The 27,784-nt window shown below is 39.8% G+C and overlaps 2 long non-coding RNA genes across 2 annotated transcripts in view; one reads left to right on the forward strand and one right to left on the reverse strand.

The window, feature by feature from the left end:
• Positions 1-8,572, forward strand: part of LOC149441554 (uncharacterized) — a 34,697-nt gene extending 26,125 nt beyond the window's left edge. Inside the window, exon 2 of the long non-coding RNA XR_016307328.1 lies at positions 7,671-8,572. This is a non-coding gene — a long non-coding RNA (uncharacterized LOC149441554). The remainder of the gene's footprint in view (positions 1-7,670) is intronic.
• Positions 8,573-12,982: 4,410 nt separating this feature from the next.
• LOC149441555 (uncharacterized) lies at positions 12,983-19,543 on the reverse strand. The gene is made up of 2 exons (XR_016307329.1): positions 18,434-19,543; positions 12,983-14,637 (listed from the first exon to the last, which is right to left on the reverse strand). It is a non-coding gene; the product is annotated as an uncharacterized LOC149441555 (long non-coding RNA).
• Between the last annotated feature and the right edge of the window lie 8,241 nt (positions 19,544-27,784).

Below are 27,784 nucleotides of genomic sequence, written 5' to 3' on the forward strand. Positions count from 1 at the left end.
GAATATATATTTGCCGGTAAGAACCAAGGTCAACAAATTGGGGGGCCCAATTTATTACTGTTAAGAGGATTGTAGAAAAAGAATAGCTAGCTGCACATTGAACACAACCTATTCATTGGTACATAACATGGTCTTGTGGTGCAATAGGGGGCTTTTGGTTTGTTAGTTTGGAGATACTTGCATATAGCGCTGTCAATTTACGCAGCGCTTTACATATATGTGGTAAATTCACATCAGTCCCTAACCCTCAAGGGGCGTACTATCTAAGGTCCCTAACTTACATTCATACATATACTAGGGCCAATTTTGACAGGATCCAATTAACCTACCAGCATGTCTTTAGAGTGTGGGAGGAAATCGGCGTACCCGGAGGAAACACACAGGCGCAGGGAGAAAATGCAAACTCCAGGCAGGAGGTGCCATGGTTGGGATTTGAACCAACGACCCTAGTACTGCCAGGTGGAAGTGCTAACCATTTAGCCACTGTGCTACATTCAACTAGAACATGAAATAATCCCCCCCAAAAAATACATAGTCCAAATGTTTATTGATAAAATACACATTCCACATTTATTTGGACAGCAACAACAAGTAGGTACATTCAATATCTTAGTGAAAAAAAAAAAGCAGGATTGATGTTGCTAAAATAGAACGGTCCTGCTCATAAAAGCTTACAATCTAAAAGATTATACTTCTTATAAACTATGCTTTCACAGGTTACAGCAGGAAACAAATGGTTAATATGAATCACTTAGGCTTATCCACAAAACAAGCTGCAGATCAAAATATCAATATAAAAATAAATACATGCCAAAATAAAACACCCCCCACCTCCCCAAATCCCCCACACATACATTTTTCATCATGTTTGTCTGAAAACTGCATTTCATTCTAACTAAAGAAAACTTGGAAGAGCAGAGCAATGGACATGTGTTAAGATTACAATGCAAAGATAATAAACACACAATCATTGTACAATAACACACAAACACACCTTAGAAGGAAGAACATGCAAAACATTTACAGCCCACATCCAAACACAGGGTGAGTGTGGCCTGGGGCAATTCACCACAATATCTCTTCCTCCCCCAAACCACCACAGACAAGGACTTGCAGAAAATAATGTGGCCTGTAGGAGGCAAAAATCAGCCACTACTGCATCTCTTTATATAAGGTAGGCCACACCCACCACTGTCATTCATTTGGTCAGAGAAAGTGTTTGAACCTGATTAATTCTCTTCCCACCTGCATTAACCCTTGGTATACAGGCCCCACAAATCAGAGTCAGAAAGCCACAGTGAAGTGTACCTGTGCAGCATACAACAGAACATTGAACAGGGATGTGAAAGGGAACCCTATTGGCAATATTTCTTGGCCCTATGGGCACAGTTCACTCCAGATTATCGCATGAGTTAAGGCAGTCACATGACCACATCTCGCATGCAATACTGAAAATGTCAATTCACTTTTGCTAGTATGCGGCATTTCCCATAAATCGGAAAAATACTCAGGAAATCAAAAATAAAAGGGCCTTACACCCCGGTCACATCAAAGCCGATTTAGAAATTGTGCGATGTACAGTGAAGATGCTGAGCTGATTTCCTTGCGATTTGCAAGACATCTGACACAGATATCTATGCAAATTGCCACAAAAGTAGTACATGTACTACTTTAGAAATCAGTGTCAGAAACGCACCCATGTGACTGCTATAATAGCAGACAATAGGGTGCGACTTGGCATACGATTTGCAAGTTACATGTAATGCAAATCGCATGCCAAGTCGCATCCAGGGTGCACAATTTCAGGTGTGATTTGGGAATTGAAATTGTACCTGATATCCGATCTAATGAATGTGGATGTGAGTGTCTTAACGTAAGCGATTTGCTGCAGCACAATTTCAATAGTAGTTCTTGTCTAACTTTTTTAGCATTTTGTAGCGATTGCACATATAGACTACAATAGAAATCGCAATGCAAAACACAATTGAAAACGCAATAACTCATTGGTAAATCTACAGAAAATACGGTGAAATTGCCAACAAAAAGCACAATTTAAAATTGCATCTAGTGTGAACCAAGCAGGCAATTCAACAAAGGAAGTAAATCTTTGAAGGCATGCGGTATCTGCATGCTCGGATAAGGGTCTGTTATGGATTTGGGGGAGGGGGGACTCCATGCCATTATTTTAATTTTTTTTTTTTTTAATCCTTTTCTCTCTCTCGCTCACTCTTCTCATGGTTTGGCAAACTTTCCCAAAAGGGGGTGGAGTGCAAATCAGCATTATCAAATAAATCATTAGTACAGGCCCTTATCTCATCCCATCATTTGACATTCACATAAGGTGCAACTTTAAAGGTGTTTGAACAGACAAGGCCTCATTCTAATTCACATTCTAGGGATCATTTAGGCAGAAAGCAAAGATACTGCCACCAGCACATGTATGTTAGGGTATACACACAGAGATCATGCAAATTCATTACCTTGGTTGGGATTCAAACCAAGCGTGAGGCAGCAGTGCTAACCACTAATCCACGGAGCTGTTGAACACTAATCCTGCCTGTATTTCTGTGGTGTGAATCAACCCTAAGTCCCTGGGCAAGGTCAGTGTAACTAGCCAGATATCTCAAATGTGACACAAATGTTGTGCTATGTTGCCAGTTTAGATGTATGTTGGTTCTATGTATCCCAATACAAAGGATTACAATACTAATACAGGCGTACCTCAGTTTACCAACACCTCGGTTAACTTAATTTTCGGTTTACGAATGAAAATCCATTGAACATAATGCCTCGGTTTACACAATTGTTAATAATTTTTTTTCGCAATACAAAATGTATGTCGGCGCTGATTTTCAAATGCAAATGCCAGCCTTTTTTTTCTTCACTATAGTTCACAAGCTTAGAAGTCACTTTCCCCAAAGTTACAGAAAACTTTGTATCTTTTATTAAACTTAAAGTAAATATTGTTTCCTTTAGGGATATAAATTCCAAGAAAACTTTCTCTATTAGCTGGGGGAAGTGACAGCTGAAATTTCTGAATTATGGTAAAGATAAAAAAAAGGGAAAATTACATTTAAAAACCAGCATCATAGTAAATAAAAAACAGCATGGGGTCCCCCCTCCCATCCATACCAAGCCCTTCGGGTCTGGTATGTATCTTAAGGGGTAACTCCACACCAAAATGTAAACAAAAACTGGCATGGTGTCCCCTCCTCCCATCCACACCAAGCCCTTCGGGTCTGGTATGTATCTTTAAGGGGTAACTCCACACCAAAATGTAAAAAAAAAACGGCGTGGGGTCCCCCCTCCCATTCACGCCAAGCCCTTCGGGTCTGGAATGGATATTAAGGAGTAACTGCACGCCAAAATTAAATAAAAAAAACAGCGGGGGGTTCCCCCCCAAGATCCATGCCAGACCCTTATCCGAGCATGCAGCCCGGCAGGTCAGGAAAGGGGGGGGGGGGCGAGCGAGCGCCTCCCCCCGAATCATACCAGGCCACATGCCCTCAACATGGGGGAGTGCTTTGGGGCAGGGGGGGCTCCCCCCCCAAGCACCTTCATGTTGATGGAGACTAGGGCCTCTTCCGTTAGTGGGATAATTGGTCAGCCATTTTTCGGGATTTTGGCACATTTTGTTTATCGTAAATTTGGAAAAGAATCGGCCGATTTTTCTGATCGGCCAATTTTCACGGCAATAATCGGCCGATTTTTTTTTTTCCAAATTTACTGATAAAAAAAGTGCCAAAATCCCGAAAAACGGCCGACCAATTAACCCACTAACGGCCCGCAAATTGGCCGATTTTTTTTTCAGCTGAAAAATCAGCCGATTTTAGACCTATCTGTGGCCTGCTTTAGATGGGTCTAAAAGCGTCTGGAAAAAAAAATCGGCTGATTTTTGGGCCGTTAGTGGGTTAATTGGTCGGCCATTTTTTGGCATCTTGGCACTTTTTTTTCAGTAAATTTGGTTAAAAATCGTCCGATTTTGCAGATCGGACGATTTTCGCTGCAATGATCGGCAAATCGGCCGATTTTTTTTTTTACCGATAAAAAATCTGCGCATGAGCCGTGACCTGCAGGAAAAAGAAGAAAATGAAAAAGAACAAGAAAACGAATAAGAAAAAGAAAAATGCAGGCCATAGATGGGGCGAAAAGTGGCGTTTTTTGTTTTTTTTTAAAAAACTAAAAATCGGTTGTTCAATCGGCCGACGTTACCACCAATGGTAAAAATAATCGGCCGATTTTCGCCCCCGTCTACGGCCGGCAAATATAATAGCGAAGTAATTACTTCTGTCCCTGCTCTATTTTATTTGACATTAAAAAGTATAGAGGTTGCAACATTGTATCTATTTGTATCCGAATAAAAACATCTATATCCGAAATGGATAAGAATAGATACAATGTTGCAACCTCTATACTTTTTACTGTCAAATATAATAGCGGAGCTCTCTGCAGGGACAGAAGTAATGTTTCAGCTGTCAGCAGGGTTCCCCACTGACAGCTGAATTTTAAATAATTTCCGTGAATTAAATAAATAATTATAAAAACTGCGTGGGGTCCCCTTCGGGACTGGTATGGATATTAAGGGGTAACTCCACGCCAAAATTTAAAAAACAATGGCGTGGAGTCCCCCCTAAAATCCATACCAGACCCTTATCTGAGCATGCAGCCCGGCAGGTCAGGAAAGGGGGGGGGGATGAGCGAGCGCCCCCAGCCCCCCCTCCTGAACCATACCAGGCCACATGCCCTCAACATGGGGGGGTGCTTTGGGGCAGGGGGGCTCCCCCCCGAAGCACCTTGTCCCCATGTTGGTGGGGACAAGAGCCTCTTCCCCACAACCCTGGCCTGTGGTTGTGGGGGTCTGCGGGAGGGGGGCTTATCAGAATCTGGAAGGCCCCCAGATCCCACCCCCCCCCCACGTGAATGAGTATGCAGTACTCAATCATGATGACACGGTGGCGACCCGAAAAAAGAAGAAAAAAAGAAAAACCGTTCCGCACTCGACGAGGCTTACCAGCCTTATGCAGCCAGTCTCGCTGACATTTCTTATATAGGTAAGGGGTGGGGCCAGCTGGGGACATCAAGCATGTGATCACTGATGTCACATGGGGTGGGAACACTCCGATGATGTCCCTGGCTGGCCCCACCCCTTACCTGTATACGAAATGTCAGCGGGACTGGCTGCATAAGGCTGGTAAGCCTCGTTGAGTGCAGAATGGTTTTTCTTTTTTTTTTCTTTTTTCGGGTCGCCACCGTGACATCATGATTGTCGTTGGATCTACTTCGGAGGACATTGTTTTATTAAAGGACTTGTCAAAGACCCTGTACTGTGGTTTTTTACACTACACTTTTGCCTTTTTTGTGAATTAGTAGCAGTACCATGTACTGCATACTCATTCACATGGGGGGGGGGGGTGGGATCTGGGGGCTTGTTAAAGGGGGCTTCCAGATTCTGATAAGCCCCCCCGCCCGTAGACCCCCACAACCACCGGCCAGGGTTGTGGGGAAGAGGCCCTTGTCCCCATCAACACATGCCCCAAAGCACCCCCCCCCCATGTTGAGGGCATGTGTCCTGGTATGGTTCAGGAGGTGGGGGCGCTCGCCCCCCCCCCCCTTTCCTGACCTGCCGGGTTGCATGCTCTGATAAGGGTCTGGTATGGATTTTGGGGGACTCCACACTGTTTTGTTTTTTTTTTTAATTTCGGCACAGAGTTACCCCTTAATATCCATATCAGACCTGAAGGGCTTGGTATGGATGAGAGGGGAGACCCCACGCTGGTTTTTATTTTTATTGCAGACCTTTATTTTTACATTCAGCTGTCAAAATAAATATCTAGACCTTCGAAATAAGTAAAATCATTACAGAAATAATTATAAAGGATAAGAAACAAAAATAGAATCACTAGAACTAAGGAAATCAAATTAGAATACATAAAGATATGCCTAGTGCTGTTTGTTAAACACAGTAGACGCGACCGAGTGCCGGCTGTCGGAGGAATCCACACTGAGATTTACTATTGAAGAGTGGCTAAAAAGCAATTGCCCACAGAGGACGTCTAAAATGTGTTCTGCACATGCGCATTTATATCGGCCAAATACATTGCACAAGCGTCTAGTTCTTCATTGTGTCAACTTGCTTAAAAAAAACCTTTTTAACACATTTTACATTTTTTTGGAAATGGCAGATATTGTTTAACCTCCCTGGCGGTATGATTATTTCAGATTTTTGGTGCTGAAAGCGGTACCATTTTTTTGCATGGAAATATGTATTTTTTTTTATTGTAGGCTGTAATTTTTAGGAAAAACTCACTGAAATCTGTCCGAACAAGAGTCTAGTAAACATCCCGGGTATGATAAAATTTGAAACACAAAATCATAAATTATAATTTAATAAATAATCATAAAAATAATATAAAAATAATAAAAAATTTAATTCAATAATATAATCAAACCAAAAACACTGAAATGTGAAATAGAGCGCCAAGTTAGCACATTGCTGAGCTCAGTCGCAAAATCGTTTTCAGTTTCTGATGACGAATTTCCCCCATGAATCATTATCACTCAATTCTGTAAGTGGTTCTGATTTACTATCGCTGTTCTCTAGCTGATCTAAACCGCTTTTGACCTAAAGGGACACTTTTTGGATGCCATGGACATTTCTCAGTTTCCAGGCAGAAAGAACAGACAAAATGCAGGTAGGGCGCAGGACAAAGCACTAGGGACAATATGTATGTGAAATAGGTTGAAACAGCAATGTTTTACAGTGTAAAATGAAAAAAAAAAAAAAATGACATTTTTTAAAATTTTTAAATTTCCCGCCGGCGGTGGCGCCCGTACGTCCCGACGTCACAGGGACAGGACACAGAAGCCGGATGCCGGCATCGGCCGGAGGAGATGGCCGGGGACGCTGCAGGGGACACATCGTGGGAGCGCAGGGTAAGGTAAGTGAAGAACACATGCCGGAGCAGCGCCGCATGGTAAGCCCGAGTGTAGCTCGGGGTTACCGCTTTTGGTACTGAAATGTTACCCCGAGCTACACTCGGGAATACCGCCAAGGAGGTTAAAGTGAAGTCCTGATATTTGGCAAAGCAAATTTCAATGTGAACATGTTTCTGCAGTGATTTTTCATGGTGTTAGACGTGCCTCTTAGCAAGTCTGCTTTTTGAGTCTGAGTCCTGATCTGTGTCTTGTTAGTAAATTCGATTTGGCGTCTACTTGTTGACTCTTCTCTTTAGTAAATCTCTTAGAGGGGTAAAAGACGGTCGCTAGTAAAAAGTAGACGTTCGCCCACGGAAATGCGCCTAGGCACAATAGTAAATCAGGGTCAAAATGTCACGTGGGGCAGTTCAAACAGAAGAAAGTGAAGGCATTGAAAAGATATTTTGGAGCATGCGCATTGTGTGCCAGTGCAGTAGCCACAGAATTAGCTGCTATTTGGTTGACACTGAGAAGAGGGAGATTAGAAACAGCAGGATCAGCTAGGTATTTATCTAAATATATAAGATGGGGAAAGAAAAAATGCACACTATGGATAATGGGAACCATTATAAATATAAATACCAAGAGAAAGGTTTTAGAGCAAGGCAGACCTAAAAACTATTTGTTCTCTGTTATGTGCTTTTTCTGCTAATTGTAGTAGTTCCTCTTATTAACTTGTTCACTTTCTTTTACAGTAAGCTCCTGAAGACTGCAGCTCAACTTCAGCTTCCCTTTTCTATTTTAATTGTGGCTTTTGGAACTCTACATTTATATAGAGTATCTTATTTTATTGTGTTCTCTTTATGCATACATGCATTGACTTGTTTTCTTTAAATCGGTAGTAAAGTTGTGACAAAAAAAAAAAAATCCCAGCAAGACAATGTCATAATGTGCTAGTATGCATCACATACTAGCAAAATATGAAAGGCTTACCCTAAAATAAAGCCCTCCAGCAGCTTGCAGTCACCGCTAACAGGGCTTCCATCTTCACCCAGTCTTCCTTCCGGGTTTGTGGGCTCCAGCCTTTTGAACAGCCGAGCCACAATGGTGCCACGCATGTGCACAGGAGCCACTGCCAGGGCACCACACTCTGAAGGGATGGCACACGTTTTTTCAGAGCGCAGTGCACATGCGACGGTGATGTCTCCAGCTGCAGAAATAGTGAATATCTCCTAAACGGTGCACGTTTAGGATATATTTCTTGTACCTTCAGGTAAGCTTTATTTATCTTTACTACCACTTTAAAAGTGTGAGTAATACATTATAGAATAAAATGTCTTGCAGCCATTTTTTAAGCTTGATGGACTCAGTGCTAAAATAGTTAATACCAAAAGTAATTTAAATACAGTTGAAAAATGTTTATTTTACATACATTAATTGTTTACATACAACAAAGAAATATTTTTTTACTTGAAATTGAACATACAATTTTGTACCATCGGTGAGTGTTGAATATGAAAGAATGTTAATTTCCTACCTTGTATAATGGTGTCAGGGTTTCTTTCATAGAAATTTATATTTGTAGACCTCCTTTTTAGTTTACATGAGAAATTGATAGCCTATAAAATAAAGTTTCAATACATTAAAGACAAGAAAAGCTGTGTTTGTTTTACTTCCAATTCCTACATCAAATTTGTAGTTTAATGAATACTTTGTGGTTATGTTTGTTTACTTATTCGTGGCCTTTGAGAGGCTTTGTCACCATGCTTGTCCATTTTGGGATAAGGCCACATGTGTATGGGCTTTCAGGATCATGTTACATGAAACCTGCTAACCCTATCCTGCTTTACAACTTGTGGGCTATGGGGAAATGGAGTTGTTAACACAGTACTCCAGTATTTCCTAGATGCAAATCTGGAGGGCACAGATATGTCTGCATATACAGTGGGGCAAAAAAGTATTTAGTCAGCCACCAATTGTGCAAGTTCTCCCACTTAAAAAGATGAGAGAGGCCTGTAATTGGCATCATAGGTAGACCTCAACTATGAGAGACAAAATGAGAAAAAAAATCCAGACAATCACATTGGCTGATTTGGAAAGAATTTATTTGAAAATTATGGTGGAAAATAAATATTTGGTCCTCTACAAACAAGCAAGATTTCTGGCTCTCACAGACCTGTACCTTCTTCTTTAAGAGGCTCCTCTGTCCTGCACTCATTACCTGTATCAATGGCACCTGTTTGAGGTTGTGGACAGGTGTCTTTTATACTGATAACCAGTTCAAACAGTCACACTCCAAACTCCACTATGGTGAAGACCAAAGAGCTGTCGAAGGACACCAGAAACAAAATTGTAGACCTGCTGAGGCAATAAACACTTTGGTCAGATGATCAGAAGCTTTGGTATTCAGTGGCTGGCTGAACAAAAGGTGCGCCCTGTTCACTTCTGGCACCTTCCGTTACATCCAAAAGCTCTGTTAACATTACAGTCCCCCTCATTACATCAAGGTCCTCAGCCCCTCTCCACATCTGGAACTACCTCTAAGAAATGTCACTTCAGGACAGTCTAACATCCTGGTGTCCTTAATTGTATTCCCTCTACAGGCAAGATCAGTAGCATGGCAGAACAGAGGTAGGTTCCAGAAGAGCAACACAGATCTGTATGGGTTGACAAATCTGAAGTCTCTCTGATCTGAACAGAGGCGGACTTCAGAAGATATAAGTTCCGCCCACTTCTGGGGCAAGCTTTGCACTTGTGAAGTGCAGCGTGACATGACATTGTTGATTGCCAGCAGTAACGTCAGCAGCAACCTAGCAAACCGCAACAGCGGGAGAGTTTCATTGTGCTGGAGACTGGATAGGAGGAACTTGACATGTAGAACACAGTCAGACAGCAGCCCCTTCTGATCCAGTCTTATCCCCAAGCACCAGTAGATTTAAAACCATGACCTGTGCTGAGGTGCCAATATGTTTTGGCCGAAAAAAAGCCCTGTATATACACATAATTTCTTTAATACCGTTTTATGGTATTTTATTATGTATGCAGCATGTTACACTTCTCTATAGTTCTATTGTTAAAGTGGTTCAAAAGGCTCAAAGTTTTTTACCTTCATGCATTCTATGCATGAAGGTAAAAAAACCTTCTCTGTTAAGCAGCCCCCCCCCCCCCAATACTCACCTATGCCCCCTCTCAATCCAGTGAAGTGCACTGGAGTCTTGGCTATCCTGGGACTCCCTCTTCTCATTGGCTGAGACAGAAGTAGGAGCCATTGGCTCCCACTGCAGTCCATCACAGCCAGTGAGCAGAGAGAGGGGTGGGCCCAAGCCACGGCTCCGTTTGTGAATGGATACACGGAGCATCAGGTGCCCCCACAGCAAGCTGCTTGCTGTGGGGGCACCTGACAGGAGGGAGGGGTTTGGAGCGCCGGCGGGGGACCTGAGGAGGATCTGGGCTACTATGTGCAAAACCACTGCACACAGCAGATAAATATAGACATGATTGTTATTTTAAAAAAGCCTATAGAATCACTTTAATTATATTTGTTTTATGGCGTATCCAAAATATACTTTTTTTTATGCTTTTTTTTCTTCTAAGGAACATACTTTCTTTAGATGTTTTATTTTACTATGACATCTTTGTATTGTGTGTGCATATATTTCTCAGTCTTGATGAAGTGAGATTGCTCACCTCCAAAAACACTAGGTTCTGTATTGGCAATATTGTTTGTTTATGGGATAGAAGAAAAATGGAACATTTTGACCAGTTTGTTTTACTGTAAATAAATTATATTCTATGCTTTGTTCCAGTTACACTAAAAAAAAATAAACCATTCTCTGCTCTTTTTTGTGTAGGTGCCCCAAAACACATCATGAGACAGATATTCAGAATGGCTCTAATCCCAATTAATATGCAGACAATCTTATGGCTAACGGCTTGGACAGTGGAAGCTGCCTGTAAAAGGTGCCTCACACATATGCCCTTTCAGTGAAGCCATCTGGTGAGGCACTTGACCAGTTCATAAGAGGTCACAAGTGGGAAGGTTTTTATTCCTTCCAGAGCACTTGCACATTCTAACCAGGCTCCTAAGGGTATAGATATATCTGTTGCAGGTCGCACCTCTCCATGTCACCTACATCTCAGACCTCTGGATTCAATCAGTGGTTTCAAAAGGGTACAAGACTAGAGTTCAAAACTTACCACCTCACAGGGTTTTTCATTGAAATCAACCCAAAAAGTGTCCAAGAACAGTCAAATTTGCAGAATGCCCTGAAACCTACCTTTTGTCACAGGGAATCCTTGTACCAGTACCATCACAGGACAGGTTCAAGGGATTTTTACTCAAACCTGTTCACAGTACCAAAGGCCAGTGAAGTATTTGTCCTATCCTGGACTTAAAGCGCAACTAAATTTTTGATGTTGCATACTGTGAAGGGGCAGGATTTTTATTGCAGAAGTTACATGCAGTGTCTCTTCTGCAATAAACTACACCTACCTGCCTGCTCATAGCGATGCCTGAAATGAAAAACAAGCTGATCAGCTTACAGTAGCTAGCCTAATCCCATTCCAGCATGACTAGCTCATCATCCCATGCCAGCCAATGAAAATGTCCAAAAAACTGCATCTCTTTTGTTATGCTTTTAAAATCTCAACGTATTCCTTCCTTCAAATTCCAACTTGTGCATGGAATTAACAAGGTCAGTAATTGCCTCACTGAGACAAGGGAATAGATGGCATCCATGGACACCCATGATGCCTATCTGCATGTTCCCATTTAACCATCTCATCAGTGACTTCTACCACTTTGCAGAGGCAGACAACTGTTACCAGTTTGTTACATTGTCCTTTAGCCTATCCTTTGCTCCCAGGGTGTTCACAAAGATCTTATCACCCTTGCTTGCCCTTCTCAAATCTCAGGGCATTCATGTGACAGGCTGTCTAGATGACCTGCTTCTGAAAGATTCATCTACCTCTCAGCAAATGTTCAAGACAATTCAGCTGCTCTACTCCTTTGGCTGGCTGATCAACTTTACCAATTGCTCTCCCTTCCCTACACCTGGAATACTTGGGTCTAATCTTGGATACATCCCAAGCAAAAGTCTTCTTCCAAAAAAGAAAGTTCAGTTTCTCAGAGCTCATGATCGACAATCAAGATGCCAAAGAAATCCCACAGTCTTTGCCATGGTGGCCCTGAGTCTAATGGTGGCCTCTTTCAAGGCAGTATCTGTAGCCCAATTCTACTCCGCTCTCCAACCAGACATTCTATCAGCATGGAAAAAAGCAGGCTCTTTCCGTGGACATACTCATGTGTCTATCCAATAACAACCTCCTTGTCCTGGTGGACCACCACTTCAACTTTTAACAGGGAGAAAATCTTTTCTTCCCGACAACTGGAAAGTTCTTACAAGAAATGCAAGTCTGAAACCGCTAAGAGATCATCATCTACCTCAAAACTATAGACCCATCTCAGTGATGAACAACGACCTTAAAATATTTAGTAATTATTTTAGCAAACAGACTGTCCCCTATTATTTCCTTTTTGGTCTCGCCTGACCAATCGGGTTTTATTCCAGATAGACTTATCACAGATAATATATACGTCTCACATTAAATGTTATTCAAGATGCTAACTTACATTATAAAGAAGTGTTGTTACTAAGCCTAGACATTAATAAAGCCTTTGATAGTGTCCTCTGGCCATATATGTTCTCACTGTTGAAGATGGGCTTCCACGACGAATTTCTGTCTGGGATACAAGCTTTGTATGCCTCCCCTCAAACAAGAATTAGAATTCCAGGCTGCAACTCCGAATTTTTTACGCTGGGCAGGGGCACCCGTCAGGGATGTCCACTGTTACCTTTACTATTTGCGCTAATTTTGGAACCCTTGGCGATTGCTATTAGAACACACCCGAACATCTCGGGGTATCCCCTTTTGGTATCGCAGTTTAAGTTATGTATATATGCAGATGATGTCATGCTTTTCCTTACTAACTGTTAGATTTTTAGACACATATAATACTTCTTCTAGTGTCTTGAGGCGATTATGAATGAAAGAGCCATTGAAATAAAAAAAATGAAGTGTGATTTTATTCTATCACACAATGGTGTCAAATAAACAATGTAAAGCGTATTATGAACAGTTCCATGTAGATACAACTACTGTAAAAATGACAAGCGAAAGTTCAAAGAAAAAGTCACCATTATCTGTCATGGCTGTCCTGTCCTTGCCATGTGCTCCATGCTCCATGCTGTCCTTCTCAATGACTTTGTAAAGAAGGAGAAGCCGGATGTGACTAAATTGTAGCTGGAAGTGATCTCAGTATGCACCTGTTGCAGCTTCTCAGACGTGTGTATGCAAGAGTCATGTTGCTTGTGTGTGTGAGCGAGATTGTGTGCCCCCCGAGTGTCTGTCTCATGCACTTTTAAGAGGCAAATGTACGTCATAGTTAGTGATCTGAATACCTTCTATGGAAAGTATTACTGCTTAGCAAAGCCATTTCATATAAGGTAAAGATGCTAAACATATGATGTTCGATGGACAGGAACATATGTATGCTGATGTACCAATATTATAAGCTAATGACGTAAATGTATCAATGTTAATGACGTATACTAAATATACACAGAAAATACGTAATGTAATAGTAAGTCACTTCTAATAACCTTGACATAACTACCAAATACTTCTATGCCTAAATATCTCTAAATATAGTCTACTCAACTTTCAACTGGTATATACTATTTCAGCTTAACTTGTATATCTTTTGGTCTCAGCTATAATTGAAGAATAGTAAATACTACCATTTGTCAAAGACCATTCACACATATTAATATTAATTATGACTAATCATAAAAACCAAATATTTTGCAAGCTTGCCATCAATATAAGTGCCGAATCATAATTTAGATTTAACATGTCCCCCTTATTATGATTAGTTCAAAATTAATGCTTAATCAATGCACACTTCATTCATGTCCCATACACACAGTCTTATACCAAATGATCGTATATATTCCTCATAACTGGACCAATCAAAAATAACTTTCCTTCAAAACTCTATACCTAATCTTTCAGTTTCTCTTCCTAAAAATTCTTAATCATAATGTTAATTGATATATGATAATAGTAATAATAATAATAATAAAAATAATTAAATGATGTAATAATAATTAATGTATTATATTTCCATATTTGTATAATATTTTAACTCTCCGGAAATATACTTTCCATTCTAAAATGTGTCATAAGTTTATATTGCTCCTATAAGAGTAATATGTTTCTTAAATCTTGTAACAAAAGATATTCTAATAACTGGAATAACTCTATGAAGTTTTAACCAAAAAATATTTCGTATATGAATATGTAAAAAATAATAATAATATTAATATTATCCCAATATAGATGTAAGTATCGGAATAAAAGGATCAGTAAAATGTATATGTGTGACCTATAACAATATTTTCAATAATAAATTATTTTATCATTAATAAATAGATTTCCTCTTGATGAATCTTTTCTTCATGCAATGTCTATAAAATATCTTCGTTAAGTTCTGTAAAGTAGAAACATCTTTGTTGAACGCGATAAATCAGGCACAAGTGTGAAGTATTAAGCTCTTGTTCAATCTTCTTCCATATGAAGAACTCTTCTTTAACGTTCAAATTCCTTCACGTTGGCTTGTAGGAGATTGTTACGCTTCATGTTTGATTTTAGATGTCATTTCTGTAAAGAAATGCAGTATCATTACTTTGGCACAAACATTGCATTATTCTTGCACCTATTTCAACAAATATGAAAGATTATGGAAGATTATGGAACAATCAGTGTATGAGTTTGAAACACATATTGTGAAGTATCATTACTTCCTATTTCCTTTTACAGAAAACCTCTATATATCAATCAAAATACTGTCCTAATCCTGTCTGAAATTACCTAAACTAGAATACAAAAGTAGTGTGTTATTTAGGTATGACAGGACGCAATATTTCATCATAGGTCATGACCGCAAAACCCTGTTTTATTAAACAAAGAAAGGTTTTGTATCACCCCAGAGATGACAAAGGTTTATGCCTTTGTTCTCATCCCTATAATATTAGAAATATGCGTAACTGTTTTCTGTGCTGATGTCATTATTCTGGTGTTAGAGTGTTCTTCAGTAATGCATGTGTTGCTATGAATGTGAGGTAGAGACTTGTCTGATACAGCTGTATCTATCACAATGTGTTTGGCTAACAGTGCTCTTATCCACTGAGGATATCTTTCACGACATTCTCTGAATGTATCTTCCTCAAGAATTCTTCTTAGTGAACTGTCAGGAGACTGTAATATGATACTATGTGACTTTACTGTGCTTTGTGAAGCTTTGATTGCATAAAAGAAACTCAACAGTTGTTGTGCCTCTGATGTAAAAGTTCTTTCCAATGGTGATAAACTTCTGGAGAAGTAACTAATTAGTCTCTCATTACCTTCTTTTAATTGAGACAAAGTTACTGAAATTGCATTATCAGATACTTGAGTTTTCACAACAAAAGGAGCATTGGAACAAACCTCAATAGTACCTAATGCTGGCGCATTCTGCAAATCCTTTTTGAACACTTTTAAAGCATTATTCTCATTTGGACCCCATTGGTCAACTAAGTTATTTTTACTCTTCAAAAGATGATGTAATGGCTTAACTTTCTCTGCGAAACCATGTATAAACTCTTTGCAATGATTTATGTTTTTCAAAAATTGTTGCAATGCTTTATGTGTTGTAGGAACTGGAAAGGCAGTGATTGCTCTGACTGTTTCCTGCAATAATTGTCTCTTTCCTTGACTAATCTGCATGTGAAAGCATTTCACCTGACTTTTCATCAACTGAACTCTGTCCGGGTTTAATTTTAGGCCTGCATCCTGTAACAACATAAATAGCTCAGACAAAAGAGTAATATGTTCGTTATCATTCTGCGTACTTAGCATAATTGTATTTACATGCTGAAAAATGCATTCTGGCCTTGAAAATTGTGATAGAATTTTTTCTATGGACTCATGGACTATACCATCACTGATGTCTAAACCAGCTACTAATCGAGTGAATGCATAGGTCTCTTTCTGAAACTTAAAAGCTAACTTGTATTGACAACTTTTAGCTATGGGGATCGAAAAATGACTGTTATCGATTTCCAAAACAGAAAACACTTTGGATTCGGCCTTTAAAGGTAACTTGATATTAGAATGATCAGGAACAACTGCTTTGTTATTTGTAATATGTTTATTCAGTGTCCTGAAATCAACTGACAAAGAATATGAATTGTCAGCATTTTTGATAGGCCAAATACAGTTATTTACCACTGATTGTGTTTTCTTTAAAATGCCAAGTTGTACAAACTCTTGAATAATGGCAGAAAGTGGTCCTATTGATTCTCGTGGTAATTCATATTAAGTAAATGGTATGGGATCTTTACCCTCAATATTCAATTCTGTATCTTTCAAAGTTCCTATGTCATTTTTAAATTTTGACCACAAACTTGGAAAACGTTGTACCAATTCTTGTAAAGCATAATTATCATCAATATCAGGCCATTTTTGTGCTGTAGACATTTTAGAGTTGAAACCAACATCACTGTATATAGAAGGATCCATTAACATTGATTTGGGCCTAGATGGATTCTTCCAAATAACTTTAATCGGAATATCAATAATCCACTTTTGCTTATTGATAAAATCAATGCCAAGAATATTCTCGGTGGCATTACTATACCAAATATCAATGTTAGTTTTCACTAGCCCAGGTACTTCAAATGTTACATTAGGCACCTGTCTAGCAGTGGAATGACCTGTATTATTAAAACCTTTTATTTTACACATGGGTGAATTTGGTTTCACAGGTACATTTTCTCTGGTCAGATTAATCTCAGATCCGCTGTCAATTAGGAATCTGATCTTTGTACCATTTAGTAATCCGTCTATAAAAGGCCTTCCATTGTCATCCAATACAATTGGAGCGACAAATTCTAACGATATCGGGGATGAATGTGGACGTGATTCTATTTTTGGAACTGGTAATAAACCATTTGTGTCAGTGACAGCCCTTCTCACCCTGTTGTCAGAACAGTTGTTTCTAGTCAAAGTGTGAATTTGTTTAACTGTTGAGGCATGAGGCAATTCAGTTAAATTTTTATCATTACACAACACAGCAGGTTGTACAAAAGCTGCTTTTTCACTTTTTATGTCCAGTTTCTTGATTTGTGAGTAAAATTTAAACTTCCAACAATGGCGTCTGATATGACCTTGTTTATGACAGTGAAAGCATGTGGTATGCTCTTTATGACTCGCTTGCTTGCATCTGTCGTTGTCATTCTTACTGGGACCTGTAGTTCCTGGCATAACTGTAATCTGACTGTTTTTGTCACTTTGAAGCACAGCCACCTCATAAGTGATATTGCTATTTTTCAATTTTCTTCGAATTTTGTCAATGAAACTTACTATATCATTCAAATTTTGTTTTTCCTCGGCTATGACAATGGTTACTGGGTCTAAATACGTGAATTTCTTTACAAAAGCTTTGATCATAGCTGAGTCTTCCTCATTTTCTACTCCAAATATAATTTTATATGCTTTGGAAAACTTGCTTTTAAATTCAAAAGGGTCTTCGTCAGCAGTAGTCTGCAGTAAGTCGAGCATTTCTACAGAAGGTACGTCTTCACCTGTTGAACATAACAGCAATTGTCGCAGTCTGTCTGTCGCATCATTATGTTTTTTCTGATCTTTATCGTTAACAACAGAATTTTTAATGCGAGACATAAATTTAATTGGTAGCCACATCGGAAATAAATAATTTATGTCATGATCTGAAATCTGATGTCATTTGACATGCATTTCATATATTTCCATGTTGCTATAAATATCTTTATCTGGATCATAAGCAGGGATGTCTTTTAAAACTTTCATTAATTGATTATGTATTTGCAACTTAAGTTTTGCAGTTTTACATAACAATTCTTTATGTTTAATTTGTGTTTCGTCATCAGAGTCAATATCCGAACTTTCAGAGATAGCGGACAGGCGTGGCTCTGGTTTTGAATCACTCTGTTTGTCATCTGTGTTTATCATGGCAACCTGTTTCCTGTCATTCTGCAGTCTTAACAAAAGATTTGTCTTTAAGTCAATTTGTTCCTCAAGATTCTCTACGTAAGTACAGAAAATGTCACAGTTTGGGCAACTAGGAGCATCTTGAGACAAATTTTCATGCTGTACAGTGCTACATTCTGTCTGTTTTAATGTGCAAGCTTTTTTAACAGATAAATCAACATTCAAAATCATTTTGTTGAATATTCTTACTAAATTTAAGATGTTAGATATCTTTTTACGTTGTCTGTGCACAGTGAATCTAGATTTATCTATCTGAATATTGGCCTGTAAACATTCATTATACATATAGTGCCATAGCTGACTGTCTTCAGGATATAAAGAAACATCTTTAAATTCTAACTTACTTTCATTTACTAAGTCATCAATAAATTCCATAATTGTTACTCACCGTAATCAGAAGATTTTCTCGTTTGACCCGGCTCAGTCACTGGAATTCTCGTCAAAGTCTGTTTAATCGCCTGTTCTGCTAGGTACTTTTCACCGTGTTTTTCCCAAAACTTGACAATCACAGAATCGTGCGTTTTTCCCCCTGAACAAGGTATGGGAAAAACCGTAGAAAAAACGTTCGGCGGTGGCTGGCTCACCAAAATGTTAGATTTTTAGACACATATAATACTTCTTCTAGTGTCTTGAGGCGATTATGAATGAAAGAGCCATTGAAATAAAAAAAATGAAGTGTGATTTTATTCTATCACACAATGGTGTCAAATAAACAATGTAAAGCGTATTATGAACAGTTCCATGTAGATACAACTACTGTAAAAATGACAAGCGAAAGTTCAAAGAAAAAGTCACCATTATCTGTCATGGCTGTCCTGTCCTTGCCATGTGCTCCATGCTGTCCTTCTCAATGATTTTGTAAAGAAGGAGAAGCCGGATGTGACTAAATTGTAGCTGGAAGTGATCTCAGTATGCACCTGTTGCAGCTTCTCAGACGTGTGTATGCAAGAGTCATGTTGCTTGTGTGTGTGAGCGAGATTGTGTGCCCCCCGAGTGTCTGTCTCATGCACTTTTAAGAGGCAAATGTACGTCATAGTTAGTGATCTGAATACCTTCTATGGAAAGTATTACTGCTTAGCAAAGCCATTTCATATAAGGTAAAGATGCTAAACATATGATGTTCGATGGACAGGAACATATGTATGCTGATGTACCAATATTATAAGCTAATGACGTAAATGTATCAATGTTAATGACGTATACTAAATATACACAGAAAATACGTAATGTAATAGTAAGTCACTTCTAATAACCTTGACATAACTACCAAATACTTCTATGCCTAAATATCTCTAAATATAGTCTACTCAACTTTCAACTGGTATATACTATTTCAGCTTAACTTGTATATCTTTTGGTCTCAGCTATAATTGAAGAATAGTAAATACTACCATTTGTCAAAGACCATTCACACATATTAATATTAATTATGACTAATCATAAAAACCAAATATTTTGCAAGCTTGCCATCAATATAAGTGCCGAATCATAATTTAGATTTAACACTAACCCATTAGTATTACTTCCGAATTTATGCACTTTATTGAATACGTTTGCATCCATATCAGGCCTCAATGTACATTTTACCAAATCAGTTGTTATGCCTATTAATGTTACTGGTTTCCTGGGCGAATCTCTCCGCAGCTCCTTCCCATTCCGTTGGGCTACAGATTGGATCTCCTATCAGGGTGTATACCTTACTCCCAGCTATTCAAGATTATTTGCAGTTAATTACCCACCATGTGTGTCATGCCTCTCTACTTTGTTGAGGATCTGGCATGGATACCCTATCTCATTTTTAGGCAGAGTCACGGCAGTGAAGATGAACGTTTTGCAGAAATTATTGTTCTTTCGAGCACTCCCAATCTTTTCTAGATCGTTTTCAACTAATCATTTCATTTGGCGTAACAAATGTCCTCGTTTCACTTCATCAATCCTTTACCAATCACAAAGGATGGGAGGCCTAGGTCTTCCCAATTTCTGGCACTATTACCTGTCGGCCCGCTTCCCACAACTATCACGATGGGCGACTATTAACTCCTAAGTCCCTTGGATCAGATTTGAATCTCAATCTATACGTCCGTTTTATTTACTGGGTATTTTATGGACAAAAATTCCCCCTCGCATGTTGATATCCCATAATTCTATTATTGCCCACTCATTGATGCTTTGGTCCCGTTATAAATTTAAATTAAATCTCATTTCTTCTGTCCCACCGGGTTCATCATTTTTTGCATTCATAGCATTCTCGTCTCCAAGGCGTTTTGTTGGTGGTGTGATAATTTTTTTATCTGATTTTCAAAGAAGAGGGTCTTATATCACTTTTGAGATGCTACGCGCACTTTTTGATATCCCGCTCTGAGAATACTTTCGTTACAGGCAAATTAGACATTTTTTCATACACATTTTGATTTGACACCTTCGTCTCCAATTACTTTTTTCGAACGTACCAGCTGTGACTCTCCTAGGGGCAGGGGTCTTATTTCGGATTTGTATCATTTTTTTTTTGGTAACTATCTATTCCTCACCCCCCTTATATAGACAGAAATGGGAGGCGGATAGTGGTGTCACTTTTTCTGAAGAGGATTGGGACTCCATGGTGGATAGTATACGTAAAAGCTCTATTTCTCTTTCTGGTCAGGAGACGGCCCTCAAAGTACTAACCCGCTGGTATTATACCCCTTCTAGGCTGAGTGTCAGGTTTCTGGGGATGTCCCACCTGTGTTTCCGAAGTTGTGGCCTAGCTGGTACCTTGGTGCACACATTTTGGGCTTGCCCAAACCGTTCGTTGATGTGGAGCAAAGTATCCGAAGTGACCTCTGCTGTGGCAGATGCACCTGTGCATCTGTCTATGCAGTCTTGCCTGTTGGGAGCTCGCATCGCGGGAATACGGACGGGGGCTATGAGGCTAATCCATACAGTCTGTGTTTCTGTCCTGTGGGACATTGCCCTGCACTGGAGGTCGCCCATGGTGCCATTGCCCGCAGCTTTGAGGAGAGTTGGTGTAGTGATGCTCATGGAGAGAATTCATTACATGTTACTCGATAGGATGCAGTTATTCGACAAAGTGGGAAGTTTGGAAAACTCATAGACATTTACTATCTGAATAATGAATATTTATGATTTCATTGATAGTGTTTTTCTGTTGGTGCCATTATTGTTCTGCCTACCCTCTTACCCTCTTTGATCGATGTGTCCTTTTACCACGTAATCAGCTGTGTCCAATCACAGCCGACAACCACGTAAATACACTTGCCGGTTATCGGAAGTACTTTCCTCACATTGTCACCGCGTGAGGAAAGTACTACTGATAACCAGTAACTGTCATCTGCACTGATAATCAGGGCACTGACTATCCGTGCCCAACAGTGCTGCCAATCTGTGCCTGTCAGTGCCCTTCAGTGCTACCTTTTAGTGTCCGTCAGTGCAGCTTCGTCAATGCCCACCAGTGCTGCCTCATCAGTGCTCCCTATCAGTGCAGCCTCATCAACGCACACCAGTGAAGGAGATATAACATTTATAATAGAAACAAAAAAAACTTTTTTTTTAAATCAAAATGTTCTAACTTTTTAATTTATAACGCAAAAAATAAAAAACCCAGTGGTGATTAAATACCACCAAAAGAAAGCTCTGTTAGTGTGAAAAAAAATATAAACATTTCATATGGGTACAATGTTGCATGACTGCACAATTTGTCATTCAACGTGCAACAGCACTGAAAGCTGAAAATTCCTGGAAGCAGGAAGGATGTAAAAGTGCCCAGTAAGCAAGTGGTTAATCAAACCTAGTTTAAAATCAACCAGTGTATAAATCAAGAACCTTAATATTAAGAATTATGCATGATAATACAGTGTAAAGCCTCTAGAGTCAAACTGAATCAGTCCCAGATTCCGTTATGAAACCAGAAAACTTTATATAACCAGTGTGACACCATCCACTTGCATGCAAGGCTTACTGGAAGGATTGTGACCCCCTTACTAAGAGTGGTGAATCAACCCTCTTTATATTGGTAACATCAGGCATACGAATGGTCCTCCAAAATATTCCAAAAGGGTAGCAACCAAAGCGATTCTTAAATAATGGCTCCAGACCCTCCAGTGTGAATCAGTAAAGCTGAAACTCATAGTACGATACATGTAATAGAGAGATGCTCCACATAGTGTAAAACCACCAATATTAAAAAAAATATATATTGGGTATATTGCACTTACATAGTCGGTATTAAAATCAGCTTGTACAAAATTGCCAATAGAGGTATTCCAGCAACAAAGATGGCCACCATGCGTGGTAGTGTGTGCGCAGGGCTCCGACCTATGTGTTTCATCATACGTGATGTCATCGGGAGCACACACACTTGCCGCTCCACGCTTTCATACATATTTGTGACCATCTACTTGCTCAAATTCCAAGGTGGAGCAAATTTCAAACCTCTAAGAGTTGACTCTTCTTCTCTAGTTAAAATCTTAAGTATTTTTTAACCAGTTTAACTATTTTTGCTTTTAATTTTAAATGTATTTAAAAATCTATTTTGTGTTTATATAATTTTTTTGCCGCAGGTGACGCTGTGGTATATTCAGGGCTGAAATATAATTATCAACATTGGCTGTGCTTTCTTTTTCTACCACAGGTTGGCACTCATACTCTATGAACATCATTTATTGGTGATTAGGTGTTGGGCCTCAGGTGTCTGGTCACTCCCTCTTGTGATTTGTCAGCCTATGGCAGCGATCCTCTGTGGTCGCTTCCCCTATTTAATGGATTTAGTGTGTGGAGCGGCGCGTGTGCTTGCCCCTGATGATGTCACGTATGATAAAACACATAGGGCAGAGCCACACACACATGCTATCATCCGATGGCCATCGTTGTACAAAAATGCCATAGAGGTTTTCCAACAACAAGCTAATTTTAACTTCGACTATGTAAGTGCAATATACTCAATACTTTTTTTTTTAATATCGGTGATTTTACATTAGGTGGAGCGTCTCTTTATTACATGTATTTTACTACGAGTTTCAGCTTTACTGATTTACACTGGAGGGTCTGGAGCCATTATTTGAGTCGTTTTGGTTGCACATCTGTTTTACACCATTTTTGTATACCTAGTATCGGGGTATTGTATTCAGCTGCTATTTGGTTGGATTATTGATACTTTTCTCTGAGCGGAGAATTTTTTGGTATTTTGGTTAATCAAACCTGTTACGGTACCAAAGCCGAACATTTGTCTTATTTGTATATCTGTATTTGTCTTCATATTCCAAAACTTCACATGGAGTCCAGGTTATCACAAAGGGCAGTGTTACAAAGGATAGGCCAAAGATCCCAGCACCTCTTCCTGCCCTCCCCAGAACTCAGCCCTAACACTGTCATGGACAAATTTACTCTTGTGCTTTTGCATGCCTATTCCACCAGATCTGTAGGAGTTTCCTGGGCATTTCGGCAAAAGGATCCTGTACCTCACCTGTGTAAGGCCACCACCTGGTCCACCCTTCTTACTTTTTCAAAGTTCTACCAAGTGGATGCCCAGTCTTCTGTGAATGGAGCTTTCGGCCACAAGGTTCTTGCAGCAGCACTCTGAAGTTACAACAACCCTTCACCAATCTCCCACCATGTAGGGATATCTATGGAGGGTTGAGCATGAGATTACTGCCAATGCTGCAGAGCGTATTGTTTCTGCGTAGAGGAGGATTCCAACCAGATAATCCAAACTTTATGAAATTTATTTGGGCAAGCTCAGGAGAGGTATGTCATTTTATATAGGAGTGTTGACCTTCCAATGGCCTATGGGAGGGGGGCTATCAGATTTCCAGGTTAACCCAATGGCCTTCCTATTATTTTGAACTGAATTAACCTATCGCTCGTAGCTAGCAGGTGGGTAAAGGGGTATTCCCAAATGTCTTCCAAAAATATTCCCTATCCAGCTCTAGCACCTCCACCTGCCACCTCTGTTGAAAGGGCTCAACACCAGAATGGATACAGGGCAAAATAGCTTTATAGACTGTGGATAGAGGTTTAGTTAGGTCATCGGCCCATTGTAGTGTCCACAAATTGTCAGGAAGTAAATGGAGTGGGTCAGCCCCAAATTGCAAAGAGCAGGCATGGCAGAGTTGCAGGAATCAGAAAAACAAAGAATTTGGGAGGTCATGGAGTTTCAATTTATCAAAGATGATATTATTACCTCTGTCACAGATATCTTTCAAATATTTAATCTCCCTAGAGGCCCAAAGAGAGGGGTCTGGGATGGTTAGGAATTTAAGAGAGCGGATGGTTGAACCATAGCGGAGTATATGGTGACCAGGAGGCAGAGGCCGGAGAGATGACAAGTCTCCAAGCCCGGATTACAGCCTTCATGGAGAACGTGAGGCAATGAAATGGGAGTCTAGGATCACGATACGGTAGATTCCTAAGGGCTTCGTATGAGCTAAGGTAAGTGGCTTCGAGGACCACTGATGCATTAGTGCCGTCTGTGCTGACCTAATTATGCACATGGGTAAGACCGCCAAGAAGTATTTGTACAGATCTGGACATGCCAGGCCTCCTTGCGTCCAAGGCTGACAGCTTTTTTTTTTTTTTACTAACTCTCGGGGTGGCGAGCTCTCCAAATATTTTAACTTATTAGAGAGTGGAGATAACAAAAACATATTTTTGGAATCCAGATCGGAGAATGCCGTAAGGCATATAGTAACACAGGCAACATTTTCATTTTTACTCGATTTATAAACCCGATCTGCCTAATAGTCTGTAGTGTTGATTCTAAATGTAATCCGCAAAAGTCTTGAATGTCAGGGGAAATAATAATGGCCAAATACAACATGGAGGTAGTCCACTGTAGGGGAGGTCTGGGTCAGCTGCAGCTAGGGCGCCCGAACCTATAGGCAAAATGAGCGATTTTGTCCCAGTTACTGTGAATTAGTGGCAAAGGTAGAGAATATAGATAAAGCCTCCTGCAATGATGGGCCTGGATATTGCAAAAAATAGTACTAGGTCATCTACATATAATACTAATTTTTCAGTGACATTACCTACGCGTATACCCAACACTTTGTCAGACTGACGGAGCACCTCAGCAAGTGGTTCCATGGCAAGCGCAGGGGAGAGGGGGCCCCTCATTGGATCTGAAAGGGAGGTCCTCTGATTCCAGACAGGCCAAGAACAACTGTTGCAGTTTAGGTGCTATAAGGGAGGCGTGTTCCTTGTTCCACTTCCCAGGGAAACCATCTGGGCCTGGGGATTTGTTGCTAGGAAAGGAAAAGATAGCAGTTTCTATTTCCAGGGGGGAGATTGGAGCCTCCAAACTCTCCCCCTCTTGTGAGAGTTTAGGTAAGAAAGTGAGGTCAACAACTCATGGAAGGCATCGTCTAGGGCTACCCGAGTCAGCATACAGGGAACTAAAATAGTTGTTAAATTCCAATAGGATCTCTGCGGAAAGCATGGTACTAAGGCCTGTTGAGCAGTGGTTCCAGAGCTGATTATATCAACAGGGATATATTTAAAATGAACTTGTAAGGTCCCTTGCAGTATTAAAAGATAAGTTCACCTCCATATAAAAAATAAATGCACATTTTTTTGCAGGCATAAAAAGGTGTATATATTTTTTGTTTTGAGAGCCTGTAAATCATTGCACCAGCAATCAGCAGATCACTGGTGCCATACAAGACTCTTGCAGATCTGTCTGCCCGTACACAATGTACAGGCAAGCAGATACACCAACAAGAAGAATCAATGAACAGTGTGACCAATCACAGCAGGTCACATGACAGTTGTATACAATGGATGGCTTCCTTTCATGCCATCCATTGTATACTAGCGTGTCTAGCTGTGAATGGTCACAGCAATCACAGCCCAGCTATGTCATGTGATTAGCTATGGCGAAATCACAGCTAAGCACAAAAAAAAAAAAACCCTGAATGAATCAATGTCATTCAGGTAAATGCTTGTTTATAGCAAAGTTTTTCTTTGCGGAAGTGAACGGTATTTTTTTTTTTTTTCTACACAATTTGCTTATAGCAAAGTAGTTCAATGTTACTATAGTAACATTGTACTTGTTTGGTCATAGTGAAATATGAAAAAAAAATCTTAACTAAAAGAAAAATGTAATTAAAAATTAAAACTAATAAAAAAATTGTAAAAAATTTTTTTGATTATTTTTTTTCTTCATACTGTCACCAGTCAGTGTCCCTGATCATCGCCATGCCAGTTATATGATGACGCTGTACAGCACTGGTGACAGTATGTAAAAAAAAGTGAACATTTTCTGAAAAATTATGACAAAATATTACAACTTCAAAAAACTCGCCATGCCTCTTATGAAATACGTCGGACTGGCTACTTTGCAAAAAGTGGTCATTTGGGGGATATCTGTACTGTTCTGACATTCTTGGACCTCAAGAAATTAGATTGGCCGTCAGTACTTCAGGATTGATCAATATTCAGATATATCCCATAGTTTGTGAACTCTATAACTTTCCTACAAACTAAATAATACATCCTACTTTGGGTTATTTTGACCAAAGACATGTAGTAGAATACATCTTGACCTAAATTTATGAAGAACAATTATTTATTTGCAAACTTTTATAACAGAAACAAAGAAAAACGTGTTTTTTTTTTTCTTCAAAATTTTCGGTCTTTTTTTGTTAATTTAGCAGACAAGAAAAACCCCAGTGTTGATTAAATACCACCAAAAGAAAGCTCTAGTTGTGTGAAGAAAATGATAAAATTTTAGTTTCAATGACAATTGCGCGGTCATACAACATTGTACCCAAAGTGTGAGAGCGCTGAAACCCTAAAAATGGCCTGGGTAGGAAGGGGTAAAAGTGCCTGGTATGGAAGCGGTTATACAGGATTTATATAGCGCCAACAGTTTGCTCAGCACTTTACAATATAAAAGCGAAACAATACAGCAACGGCACAGTTCAATACATGTAATGTACAGCGCTGCGCGAACTATTGGCGCTTTATAAATACTGTATAATAATAATAATACAAGAGGGTTAGGAGGGCCCTGCTGATAGGAGGAACAGAAGATTTCGTTATTAGCTGAAGGTGGGATAGGCTTCCCTGAAGAGATTGCCTAAAAGTGAGCAGAGTAGGAGATAGTCGGATAGATTGGGGTAGAGAGTTTCAGAGGATGGGGGAGGCTCTGGAGAAGTCCTGGAGATGAGCATGGGAGGAGGAGACAAGGGAGCTAGAGAGCAGAAGGTCATGGAAGGAGCAGAGAGGACGGTTTGGGTGATATTTGGAGACAAGATTGGTGATGTAATTTGGGGCAGAGTTACAAATGGCTTTATAAGTTGTTAGTGTTCTGAATTTTATTTGTTGGGCAACGGGAAGCCAGTGGAGGGATTGACAGAGAGGGGTGGCAGATACAGAACGTTTAGTAAGGTGGATGAGTCTGGCAGCAGCATTCATGATAGACTGAAGAGGGGATAGCTTGCGATGAGGTAGGCCAATGCGGAGGGAGTTACAATAGTCAAGGCGAGATATAACAAGGGAGTGAATAAGTTGTTTAGTGGTTTCAGAGGTTAAGAACGGGTGTATCTTGGAGATGTTGAGGAGGTGAAGTCTACAAAATTTGGACAGCGATTGGATTTGGGGGTGAAAGGACAGATGGGAGTTCAGGATTACACCTAGTACCCTGGCATGAGGGGAGGGACTGATGGTTGTATTATTGATCTGGATGGAGAAGTCAGAGGAGGGGGCACGGGCTGGAGGGAATAGTATGAACTCTGTTTTTGAAAGA

This window comes from Staurois parvus, unplaced genomic scaffold (assembly GCF_062004578.1).
Source record: "Staurois parvus isolate SC_StPar_1 unplaced genomic scaffold, SC_StPar_1.0 ptg000975l, whole genome shotgun sequence".
NCBI classification, from domain to species: domain Eukaryota; kingdom Metazoa; phylum Chordata; class Amphibia; order Anura; family Ranidae; genus Staurois; species Staurois parvus.